The 12,918-nt window shown below is 56.6% G+C and overlaps 1 non-coding gene across 1 annotated transcript; it reads right to left on the reverse strand.

The window, feature by feature from the left end:
- Positions 1 to 1,119: 1,119 nt before the first annotated feature.
- Positions 1,120 to 1,192, reverse strand: TRNAT-AGU. Its single transcript has one exon. It is a non-coding gene; the product is annotated as a tRNA-Thr (tRNA).
- Positions 1,193 to 12,918: the final 11,726 nt, after the last annotated feature.

Consider the following 12,918-nt stretch of genomic DNA (forward strand, 5'->3'; position numbering starts at 1 on the left):
CTCAGCAGTGCCATACAAAAGTAAAATGAAGAGATAAGATGGAATGAGGGACAGGGTAAATAGACATGTAGCCACAGCAGTCTAGAAACAAATTCACTTTTAGTAAAACACATATGTCTATTTTCTAGTATGTTGGGTTACAATAACAATAACTTGTGCTAGTTTATTAGGTTGCAGATTAATTGGAATCCTGCTGACTTCTGTTTCTTTAGCCTTACTGTGATACATACAGAGGAACACCAGGAAATTCCTGCAAGTCACTTCTCATGTGGAGAAAACACATCAATCCATCAAAGCTGCAATGTGTTCACTGTTTTAGGAAGAAAGAGATGTAAGGAAACAGGTTGAAAAGAGGTGACCAAAGTGCTATGTCTCTCCTGGCGCCCAGTGTCCACCTCCAGAAGACAAAAATGTTTCAGACTTTTGAGCTTTCTTTTTCAAATTAAGAAAAGTCCTTTTACATCACTAGTTTGGATAGTTTTGGTGGAACAAAATAGGAAATCTATTTGAAAATGAGCAGAAATGGGAAATGTGCAAAGGCAGAGTGTGAAATCTCATAAATCTGGACTTCAGTTCATTGAACTGAAGATGCAAAGTAGGTTAATCCCTAGCTTTTTCTTTTTTCTTAAAAATCATAACTTTTCAGCACCCCCCGCCAAGCAGAAATTTGAAGACAACCAATGTTACTATTCCTCCACAAACCGTATTTATAAATTTTATAGCCAACTCTGTAATTACTGAGCTCTGGAGACATAATTTCATTGTCCTGCTTAAGTATGAAGTGATGAACCAGAACTGACTGTAAATATCTAGAAGCCATTTCAGATTTGTTCACCAATGAGCTTCACAATGTCTCTGGGGTTCAGAAGGCTTTAAATCCCATTGTTAGTTATTTCTTATCTGTAATTGTTATACTTTGAAAATATTTTGAGGTATTCTTTTGAGGATTTATCTCTGACTATTTTTATTTGTCTCTGCTTCTAATCACCTGTTATTTGGTATCGGTGCTATATGATGTTTGTATTTCACCTATGCTGGGGTGGATGCTCTAAAAAATGGTGCTGACATTATTTTAGAAAGCAATCAGAAAGATAAAGCTTCAAATCTTGCAGAGCCCCCAGGCTCCAGTGAGATTTGAACTCACGACCCCTGGTTTACTAGACCAGTGCTCTAACCCCTGAGCTATGGAGCCACTTGCTTGTGTTTGCTTTTTCCTTTATGAACATTTCATATAACCACTTTCTCAGTTATTTCTGTAGTGGAACAAAAGCTGCTCTGCTAGATAGTGCACCTCAAAGGATTTTATATTCTCTTTCCAAATGGCACTAGCACAAATATCAGAGTGACAAAACTAGCAGCACACCAGGTCAACCCAAGCCAGCATTGTACTCTCTTTTAGCAAGGACATCTAGAGTGATAAATGGCTCCCCTTTCCCCAGTCAAGTAGTTTGGGAAGTCTACAAACAAGAAGCAATGATATTTTCCCTCTTCATAGTTGTAGCATGTAACCATCAGTGGAGCCCTTCTCTTAATTTTCTTTCTGTGGAAGGCTGGAGAAATGGGGTGACAGGAACATCATACACTTCAACAGGAGCAAGTGCAAAGTCCTGTACCTGGGAAGGAACAACTCCACGAATCGGGACATGCTGGGGACCAGTGGTCTGGAAAGTAGCTTTCAAGAATAGGCCTTAGGGGACTGTCTGGACACAAAGTTGAATGGGAGCTGACAATGCACCCATGCAGCCAAGAAATCTCTTGGCAACTTGGGCTGCACACAACAAAGCATTGCCACTAGGATGTGGAAAGTGATCTTCCAAGTGATTCAGCACTGCTGAGGCCACATCTAGAGCGATGTTTCTCTGGGCTCATTCTTGAGATGCTCTCATCATGTATACCCTGTGTGGTGAGAGAAATAGTCCAGAGTATATGTTAGGAAGGATGCAAAAAAAAAAAAAAAAGCTATAACTAAAGCTAAAATTATGAAAACTGCACAAGAGGCTGTTAGAAATAAACACAGGGAATCTGCTAGGGAAATCCCAAGGGGATGTTTGTGTTTTTGTGGGTTTTTTGTTTTGTTTTGTTTTGTTTTTTTTTTATTGTGGGAAAGGGGGGGGGGGGGCATTGTAAACAAGAATGCCCCCAGAAAAGATGGGACCTGTTGGTGTTTGAAGTAACCCAACAGGATGAGGGTGGTAATCACTAGGGGTGTCAGAAGCTCTACCTCCTGGGGGGTATACCAACGGAAGAGCCCTTGATAAATTTGAAATTAAGTCCCAAGGAGGAAGATTATGTAAAAGATACAGCCTGGGCTGTATGGGCCAAAGGCAAAGGGTTTTTGGTCCCAGTTATAAAGAATGTGTTAATACAAGGGGAAGATCAATATGCTGTTAATGATCTGTTGTTAATGCCAGGGGTAGGATGTAAATTGCTAGGTAGAGATTTACAAGTGCAGTTAGGAATAGGTGTGGTGCTGGATGAAGGAAAACTGGTGGTTAAATTAGTAGAATTATGGGAGGAGAATTGGGGAGGATATTCTGCTCCCGATATCTCTACCTCCTCCCGCCAGGGGCGCAGGGGGAGGGAATGAGGGGGTGCAGTCGGTGGTGCTGTCTCTACTTCCCTCTTGGATGGGGGGGAGCTTCTGGAACTTCTTCCCCGTTCACCCCAGTGTGGTCCCCCTCTCACAGGAGGCAGTCCTCCACAAACCCTCGCCGACATGTGTCCCCCCCACGGCCCGCAGCGTTTCCCTACACTGCTCCAGTGTGGGACACCAAATTTCCCCAGTCAACTGGAGTCTCTCCCACAGGCCGCAGCCCTTCCCGAGCTGCTCTGGCGGGGGACAGCCCCGCATGCTGCAATCCTCCCAGCGCTGAACTACAAAAGCAGAGGCTACTTTTCCCCACAAGGTCCTGGCCTCCTTCGGGCAGAGTCACCTTGGTCGACCATGAAAGGCTCCTCACAGGCCACAGATCAGTGCCTGCTCCACCCTAGCCCTCCATGGGCGGGGGGGGACTACCCTGCTGTCGTCTGACGACAGGATACAGGGGGGTCTCTGCTCCGGCACACCTCCCCTCTCCTTTCTTCCTCCGTTCCTCCACGGACCTTGGTGTTCACGCAGCTGCCGCAACTCCTCCCTCACAAGGCCGACTCCTCCTCACCACGTCCCTTCTTAAATACGTTATCGCAGAGGCGCAGCTGATCGGCTCAGACGTGGTGCAGAGGTGGGGCAGACTTGGAGCTGGGGGAGCTTTGAGAAGCTTCTTACAGCGGGACACACTCCCCTGCTACAAAAGAAGACCCCACCACTCAGGACAGGCACAAGTTGCAGCCTGATGACGTGTGCGAACCGCTGCTCTTCTCTTCCTGCTGCTGCGTACTGCCTTTGCTTTGGACTCAGCGCTAGATTTCAGTGACATGGCGGTTGCCAGCCAGCGGTCATCACGGGCTGGTTATCAGGGTCGCGTCGCTCGCTGTCCTGACCTTCCAGCTGGTGCCGGAATGAGGTGGTGGTGGTGGGGGGGGGGGCGCAGAGATTCAGTGCCAAGTTTTTCATGGAAATAATCTGCCGTTTCTTCCTCCTTCTGTGTCCATCCTCAGCGTCACAACGCTTCCCACACCTTGTGCCCTGTCACAGCCTGGCAGCCAGCCACGCGGCATGACTACTTTCTCCTTTAAGGCCAAAGGCATTGAAATCACAGAAGAAATGAGCTTCAAATGGCATCAGGCGGGATAACACGTGCCCCCAGGCTTTCGAGGGGGACGGAAGCACCGTCCCAGAGAGGCCGGCTGTGCTCAGGCACGGCCAGGATACGTGGGCGCATGAGGGAGGCCGCGCTGCGGGCACAGGGGCCCACGTCGCTCCCTGCACAGTGGCGCTCGATTTGGGGCAGCTTTTGATCCCGTTGCTATCCCAGAGACAGGGTTCCCTCACCGCGCGGTGTGCCAGCCAATACACACAGGCTCGAGGTAATTCTTCTACCTCATGTCTGCGCAGGCCTGGGTGCTAGGCGGTAATGCCACAAAGCTAGCACGCTGCTCAGAAGAACTTCAGAGTATGCATACACTTCAGACTACACGACTACAGGTTTCCTCTAACGACCATTGGGTAGCTTCTTATCACTTTGTCCCTCATTGGTTAGATATAGCTCGATTAGCCTCGCTTGCTATGTAGATTAGCACGCCTGCTCCTCGCAGGCGTGAGGGGGCCGAGTCTTCTCGGTCTGGAATCGGTTCGGTGGTGGCAGTCTCCCTCCCGCCGCCCTTACCTTTCCCTCGGTTTGTGCTTCTTGGGCAATCATCCAGCCTCTGGTGCCTTGTGGGGCAGGATGTTCCCCTCTTCTCAATCTTTTCATGGCGATACAGTCGTCAGCAAGGCCTGCATTGTTTAGAGAGAGTACCAGGCTTACAGAACGGCGCCGATGTCCAGTGGCCCTCCTTAGAAAATTGTCATGCCGTATATCGAACTCTAACTTCAATAGTGCTGCTATAGCTTAGGGATCAACCCAAGCATGCGGTTTTAGTCAGCCTACACTGCGGCTTCTGCCACGCTTAGTGCACGAGGCTGAAGAAGCACCCGACTAAAGCCTTGCCTCCGCTTCTCCTTGTTCCTGCCAGTTTGTCACTGGTGCAGCCCAGGCTGTCGCAGCTGCCGAGGCTGCTCGAGTCACCACAGTGCCTGCCCAAATCTGGCTGGTACCTGCCCCAGCACGTGCTAAAGGTGGGAAGGTGGAAACGTGCCTGCTGTAAGGCGGCGTTTTACCAGTCACTTACATCCAGGAGATGCTGCTGGATGCCCTCTTTCAGTATTGAAATCACGCCGCGTGTAAGCTGTAGCTCCAGCATCCACCTTTACTGTGTGGAGCTCCTTCAGCTGAGAACTGACGTGACAGGTCCCCGGGAAGCCCCGGCCAAGGCCTCGGTGGTTGGCTCGAAGCACCGATGCCGAGCACCCAGGAGAAGACGTGGGGAATGGAGAGGGCAGTGGTGTTGGGGTAAGCGCCGAGGCGTGTGCTGGGGCCGTGGGGCTGCTGGGGCAAGCACCGGTGGCCCAGGACGACTCGTGGTGACATCCCCCAGCCACGCTCTGTGACATCCCCCAGCCACCCTCTGTGACATCCCCCAGCCATGCCCTGTGACATCCCCCAGCCACGCCCTGTGACATCGTGGCCCTCACTGCTTATATTCGGGCGCCCAGCCTGCCCCAGCCGGCTCGTGCCTTCGCTCCAGCTGAGCATTTTGGCGAGGCTTGGAGTGTGGAGCAAGCCTTTGGCTGGGTGCTGGGCTTGTGCACTGGGAACTGGTGGCTGCAGCTCCCAGTGCCCATCCCCAGAGCCACTGCAGGTTTTTCCCCAGCCCTGCCCAGTTCAGGCAGTCGGGGCACCCAGGAGGCGAGCTCGCCGCAGCAGAGGTGAGCTGTGCGCGGAAACTTCCCCAGGGGAGCTGGGCGGGTTTCCCTCTCGGGGGGACCTGGGCTTCTCTCCCACTGCTCCCCGGGCCAGCCAGTGACCGTGGCCTCTCTTCCTCTTCTAGCAGGACACCCGCCGCTACAGCGTCGGAGAGGAGGAGTTGTCCATCCCCACCAGCTCTCCCCAGCCCACCGCAGCGTGAGCTGACCATGGCCACAGACTCGGCGGACCGCTGCGCGATATGTCTTCACTCCAGCAACAACGCAGCCTTTATCATTCCGTGCCTCCACCGCTTCTGTTTCATCTGCATCTGGCAGCGGGCACAGATCAAGCCGGTGTGTCCCGTCTGCAGGAAGAGCGTGACTTCCATCCAGCCGTTGCTGCAGGGGGACCGATTTGGAGAGTTCCCCGTAAGACGACAACCACCTGTGGCATTGTCAGGCAGGGCACAAGACGAGACAGCTGACACACTGCCAGTGTCACGTGCATCCACGGAACACCAGCCACAGTATCCAGAGGCAGGGTTTGTGAGCGGCCGTCAGCCCTACAACTGGAAGCTCTTTTTCAGTAAGCATCCAGGTGTATTCGAAAACCTGCGGCCCTGGCTGCGTCAGGAGCTGCGGCGCATCTCTAGGTTACAGCTTCCTCGGAGGCTCATGTTGGAACAGGTCATCCTGAGTACTCTGGCTGTCGATGGCCCGAATGAAGAGTCCCTGGTCGAGAGGCTGCAGAACGACCTTGGAAACAACACGGCAGAATTTGTGCGAGGACTGGTGGAGTTCACCATGGAACATTGCGGGAGGGCAACCCAACACCTCTTCCTCTGTGGGGAGCCCCGTGCTGCCAGGAGGCTGGAGGAGAGACATGGGAGCCTCCTCAGCTCTACAGCCTCCATGGAATGGCGGGATCGCAGCCCTTTGTCCAGCACGAGATCAGGTGTCTCTCGAGGGGGACAGGAGCAGAGCCCCATAGTCAGTACCAGCTCGAGGGCCTCCCGAGGGGGACCGGAGCAGAGTCCGATGGCCAGCACCAGCTGTCCAACCTTTCAAGAGGGAGGGAAGCTCAACCTCCTAGCCTTAACCAGGTCGGCCGGCGTCCAAGAGAGTCGGGAGCGCAGCCCCGTGGCCTCCAGCAGCAGTGAGGTTGCCTCCCAAGCAGGCCAGGAGCTCAACGTTGTGGCAAGCACCAACTTGGGTATCTCCAGTGGGGATCGGGAGCTCAGCCCCGTGGCCAACACCAGTCCTGCTGCCGCTCAAGGAAGGTCTCCCTGCAACCCTGTGGCCCTAAGTAGGTCAGCTGGCTTCCAAGGGGGACGGGAGCGCAGCCCCATAGCCAGCACTAGCTGGGCTGCCTTGCAAGAGGGACGAGAGCAGAGTCCATTGACCAGCACCAGCCTGGCTGCGTCCCGAGGTGGGTCTCCTGTGCCCAGACCAGCTCCCTCCAGCAGTGCTGCCACGGCCGATGAAGGGGAATGCCTGGGCACCTCGACCGCTGCTCTCCGAGAGGGTCCTGGCTGCCCCCTCTCCATCTCCTCTGCCATCCCAGGGGAGCAAGAGGAGCTGCACGGGGAGCGGGGGGAGGCTGCGGCCGGTGCCTCTGCTTGCACAGGGTCAGGGGGCTGGTCACGTCAGGGGCCCCAGAGACCTCTGAAGAGGAAGGCTAGCAGCACCGAGGACTCTGATGCCAAGAAGCCAGCCCGCTGCTGATGCTGGAAGGCGGCTCCGGCAGCTGGCGAAAGGAGGGCCGTGCCGGCCACGGGGCCATGCGCTGACCCCCCAGGGACCAGAAGGCTCAGCTCAGGCCTCAAAAACCTAGCTCTCCCAGGAAATAAAGACATGAAAATGACAGGTTTTGAGTCTAAGTATTTTTATCTGTGTGGCTGGCATCGTTATCCCCACCTGTGCTGCTTTGTCGTCCCCCTTTTCCTGGTGCCCGGCCCACCTTTTCCTCCCAGCTCCGCTGGGCCCTCAGGCCTACGGGGCCAGTTTGGTGGGAGGGGGGGCTACGGTGATGGACGTGGCCCATCGCCTTGGGCCGTGCTAGCTGGATGGTGTCCGTGGCACCTCCTGAGGCCTATGGGGTCACTCTGGCTTGGAGAGGGGCTACGGTGACGGACATCATGGCCCTTTGCCCCACAGGACACGGCTCTGGGTGGCCCTGCTCGAGCAGGGGTGCGGCCCAGATGACCTCCAGAGGTGTCTTCCAACCTCAACCTGGCTGTGATTCTTGGGACTTGTGTCAAGTCGGGGTTTGTTCCCCACGCGGCAGCACGAGGCATTGTCGTGGTTTGAGCTCAGAGGCCAACTGAGCACCACACAGCCGCTCACTGCTCCCTTCCCTCCCAGCGATGAGAAGGGAAAAATGAGTAAGGCATGGGATTTGAGATAGGACAGGGAGGGGCAAATCACTCATTATGGCCCCAGGCAAAAGGCAGGCTCGTTAGGGGAAGAAAAAGAGAACGTAAATTTATTACAAACACTAACAACAACACCACTTAACAGGCAGAGGAGGACAGTGAGAAGCACCACCACATCTTGAGAACACCTTCCCCCCTCCCCTCCCTTCTTCCCAGGCTCAGCTCTGCTCCCGATATCTCTACCTCCTCCCGCCAGGGGCGCAGGGGGAGGGAATGAGGGGGTGCAGTCGGTGGTGCTGTCTCTACTTCCCTCTTGGGTGGGGGGGAGCTTCTGGAACTTCTTCCCCGTTCACCCCAGTGTGGTCCCCCTCTCACAGGAGGCAGTCCTCCACAAACCCTCTCCGACATGTGTCCCCCCCACGGCCCGCAGCGTTTCCCTACACTGCTCCAGTGTGGGACACCAAATTTCCCCAGTCAACTGGAGTCTCTCCCACAGGCCGCAGCCCTTCCCGAGCTGCTCTGGCGGGGGACAGCCCCGCATGCTGCAATCCTCCCAGCGCTGAACTACAAAAGCAGAGGCTACTTTTCCCCACAAGGTCCTGGCCTCCTTCGGGCAGAGTCACCTTGGTCGACCATGAAAGGCTCCTCACAGGCCACAGATCAGTGCCTGCTCCACCCTAGCCCTCCATGGGCGGGGGGGGACTACCCTGCTGTCGTCTGATGACAGGATACAGGGGGGTCTCTGCTCCGGCACACCTCCCCTCTCCTTTCTTCCTCCGTTCCTCCACGGACCTTGGTGTTCACGCAGCTGCCGCAACTCCTCCCTCACAAGGCCGACTCCTCCTCACCACGTCCCTTCTTAAATACGTTATCGCAGAGGCGCAGCTGATCGGCTCAGACGTGGTGCAGAGGTGGGGCAGACTTGGAGCTGGGGGAGCTTTGAGAAGCTTCTTACAGCGGGACACGCTCCCCTGCTACAAAAGAAGACCCCACCACTCAGGACAGGCACAAGTTGCAGCCTGATGACGTGTGCGAACCGCTGCTCTTCTCTTCCTGCTGCTGCGTACTGCCTTTGCTTTGGACTCAGCGCTAGATTTCAGTGACATGGCGGTTGCCAGCCAGCGGTCATCACGGGCTGGTTATCAGGGTCGCGTCGCTCGCTGTCCTGACCTTCCAGCTGGTGCCAGAATGAGGTGGTGGTGGTGGTGGGGGGGGCGCAGAGATTCAGTGCCAAGTTTTTCATGGAAATAATCTGCCGTTTCTTCCTCCTTCTGTGTCCATCCTCAGCGTCACAACGCTTCCCACACCTTGTGCCCTGTCACAGCCTGGCAGCCAGCCACGCGGCATGACTACTTTCTCCTTTAAGGCCAAAGGCATTGAAATCACAGAAGAAATGAGCTTCAAATGGCATCAGGCGGGATAACACGTGCCCCCAGGCTTTTGAGGGGGACGGAAGCACCGTCCCAGAGAGGCCGGCTGTGCTCAGGCACGGCCAGGATACGTGGGCGCATGAGGGAGGCCGCGCTGCGGGCACAGGGGCCCACGTCGCTCCCTGCACAGTGGCGCTCGATTTGGGGCAGCTTTTGATCCCGTTGCTATCCCAGAGACAGGGTTCCCTCACCGCGCGGTGTGCCAGCCAATACACACAGGCTCGAGGTAATTCTTCTACCTCATGTCTGCGCAGGCCTGGGTGCTAGGCGGTAATGCCACAAAGCTAGCACGCTGCTCAGAAGAACTTCAGAGTATGCATACACTTCAGACTACACGACTACAGGTTTCCTCTAACGACCATTGGGTAGCTTCTTATCACTTTGTCCCTCATTGGTTAGATATAGCTCGATTAGCCTCGCTTGCTATGTAGATTAGCACGCCTGCTCCTCGCAGGCGTGAGGGGGCCGAGTCTTCTCGGTCTGGAATCGGTTCGGTGGTCGCAGTCTCCCTCCCGCCGCCCTTACCTTTCCCTCGGTTTGTGCTTCTTGGGCAATCATCCAGCCTCTGGTGCCTTGTGGGGCAGGATGTTCCCCTCTTCTCAATCTTTTCATGGCGATACAGTCGTCAGCAAGGCCTGCATTGTTTAGAGAGAGTACCAGGCTTACAGAACGGCGCCGATGTCCAGTGGCCCTCCTTAGAAAATTGTCATGCCGTATATCGAACTCTAACTTCAATAGTGCTGCTATAGCTTAGGGATCAACCCAAGCATGCGGTTTTAGTCAGCCTACACTGCGGCTTCTGCCACGCTTAGTGCACGAGGCTGAAGAAGCACCCGACTAAAGCCTTGCCTCCGCTTCTCCTTGTTCCTGCCAGTTTGTCACTGGTGCAGCCCAGGCTGTCGCAGCTGCCGAGGCTGCTCGAGTCACCACAGTGCCTGCCCAAATCTGGCTGGTACCTGCCCCAGCACGTGCTAAAGGTGGGAAGGTGGAAACGTGCCTGCTGTAAGGCGGCGTTTTACCAGTCACTTACATCCAGGAGATGCTGCTGGATGCCCTCTTTCAGTATTGAAATCACGCCGCGTGTAAGCTGTAGCTCCAGCATCCACCTTTACTGTGTGGAGCTCCTTCAGCTGAGAACTGACGTGACAGGTCCCCGGGAAGCCCCGGCCAAGGCCTCGGTGGTTGGCTCGAAGCACCGATGCCGAGCACCCAGGAGAAGACGTGGGGAATGGAGAGGGCAGTGGTGTTGGGGTAAGCGCCGAGGCGTGTGCTGGGGCCGTGGGGCTGCTGGGGCAAGCACCGGTGGCCCAGGACGACTCGTGGTGACATCCCCCAGCCACGCTCTGTGACATCCCCCAGCCACCCTCTGTGACATCCCCCAGCCATGCCCTGTGACATCCCCCAGCCACGCCCTGTGACATCGTGGCCCTCACTGCTTATATTCGGGCGCCCAGCCTGCCCCAGCCGGCTCGTGCCTTCGCTCCAGCTGAGCATTTTGGCGAGGCTTGGAGTGTGGAGCAAGCCTTTGGCTGGGTGCTGGGCTTGTGCACTGGGAACTGGTGGCTGCAGCTCCCAGTGCCCATCCCCAGAGCCACTGCAGGTTTTTCCCCAGCCCTGCCCGGTTCAGGCAGTCGGGGCACCCAGGAGGCGAGCTCGCCGCAGCAGAGGTGAGCTGTGCGCGGAAACTTCCCCAGGGGAGCTGGGCGGGTTTCCCTCTCGGGGGGACCTGGGCTTCTCTCCCACTGCTCCCCGGGCCAGCCAGTGACCGTGGCCTCTCTTCCTCTTCTAGCAGGACACCCGCCGCTGCAGCGTCGGAGAGGAGGAGTTGTCCATCCCCACCAGCTCTCCCCAGCCCACCGCAGCGTGAGCTGACCATGGCCACAGACTCGGCGGACCGCTGCGCGATATGTCTTCACTCCAGCAACAACGCAGCCTTTATCATTCCGTGCCTCCACCGCTTCTGTTTCATCTGCATCTGGCAGCGGGCACAGATCAAGCCGGTGTGTCCCGTCTGCAGGAAGAGCGTGACTTCCATCCAGCCGTTGCTGCAGGGGGACCGATTTGGAGAGTTCCCCGTAAGACGACAACCACCTGTGGCATTGTCAGGCAGGGCACAAGACGAGACAGCTGACACACTGCCAGTGTCACGTGCATCCACGGAACACCAGCCACAGTATCCAGAGGCAGGGTTTGTGAGCGGCCGTCAGCCCTACAACTGGAAGCTCTTTTTCAGTAAGCATCCAGGTGTATTCGAAAACCTGCGGCCCTGGCTGCGTCAGGAGCTGCGGCGCATCTCTAGGTTACAGCTTCCTCGGAGGCTCATGTTGGAACAGGTCATCCTGAGTACTCTGGCTGTCGATGGCCCGAATGAAGAGTCCCTGGTCGAGAGGCTGCAGAACGACCTTGGAAACAACACGGCAGAATTTGTGCGAGGACTGGTGGAGTTCACCATGGAACATTGCGGGAGGGCAACCCAACACCTCTTCCTCTGTGGGGAGCCCCGTGCTGCCAGGAGGCTGGAGGAGAGACATGGGAGCCTCCTCAGCTCTACAGCCTCCATGGAATGGCGGGATCGCAGCCCTTTGTCCAGCACGAGATCAGGTGTCTCTCGAGGGGGACAGGAGCAGAGCCCCATAGTCAGTACCAGCTCGAGGGCCTCCCGAGGGGGACCGGAGCAGAGTCCGATGGCCAGCACCAGCTGTCCAACCTTTCAAGAGGGAGGGAAGCTCAACCTCCTAGCCTTAACCAGGTCGGCCGGCGTCCAAGAGAGTCGGGAGCGCAGCCCCGTGGCCTCCAGCAGCAGTGAGGTTGCCTCCCAAGCAGGCCAGGAGCTCAACGTTGTGGCAAGCACCAACTTGGGTATCTCCAGTGGGGATCGGGAGCTCAGCCCCGTGGCCAACACCAGTCCTGCTGCCGCTCAAGGAAGGTCTCCCTGCAACCCTGTGGCCCTAAGTAGGTCAGCTGGCTTCCAAGGGGGACGGGAGCGCAGCCCCATAGCCAGCACTAGCTGGGCTGCCTTGCAAGAGGGACGAGAGCAGAGTCCATTGACCAGCACCAGCCTGGCTGCGTCCCGAGGTGGGTCTCCTGTGCCCAGACCAGCTCCCTCCAGCAGTGCTGCCACGGCAGATGAAGGGGAATGCCTGGGCACCTCGACCGCTGCTCTCCGAGAGGGTCCTGGCTGCCCCCTCTCCATCTCCTCTGCCATCCCAGGGGAGCAAGAGGAGCTGCACGGGGAGCGGGGGGAGGCTGCGGCCGGTGCCTCTGCTTGCACAGGGTCAGGGGGCTGGTCACGTCAGGGGCCCCAGAGACCTCTGAAGAGGAAGGCTAGCAGCACCGAGGACTCTGATGCCAAGAAGCCAGCCCGCTGCTGATGCTGGAAGGCGGCTCCGGCAGCTGGCGAAAGGAGGGCCGTGCCGGCCACGGGGCCATGCGCTGACCCCCCAGGGACCAGAAGGCTCAGCTCAGGCCTCAAAAACCTAGCTCTCCCAGGAAATAAAGACATGAAAATGACAGGTTTTGAGTCTAAGTATTTTTATCTGTGTGGCTGGCATCGTTATCCCCACCTGTGCTGCTTTGTCGTCCCCCTTTTCCTGGTGCCCGGCCCACCTTTTCCTCCCAGCTCCGCTGGGCCCTCAGGCCTACGGGGCCAGTTTGGTGGGAGGGGGGGCTACGGTGATGGACGTGGCCCATCGCCTTGGGCCGTGCTAGCTGGATGGTGTCCGTGGCA

The sequence above is a fragment of the Tyto alba genome, unplaced genomic scaffold (assembly GCF_018691265.1).
Source record: "Tyto alba isolate M040663 unplaced genomic scaffold, T.alba_DEE_v4.0 Super-Scaffold_11, whole genome shotgun sequence".
Lineage (NCBI taxonomy): Eukaryota > Metazoa > Chordata > Aves > Strigiformes > Tytonidae > Tyto > Tyto alba.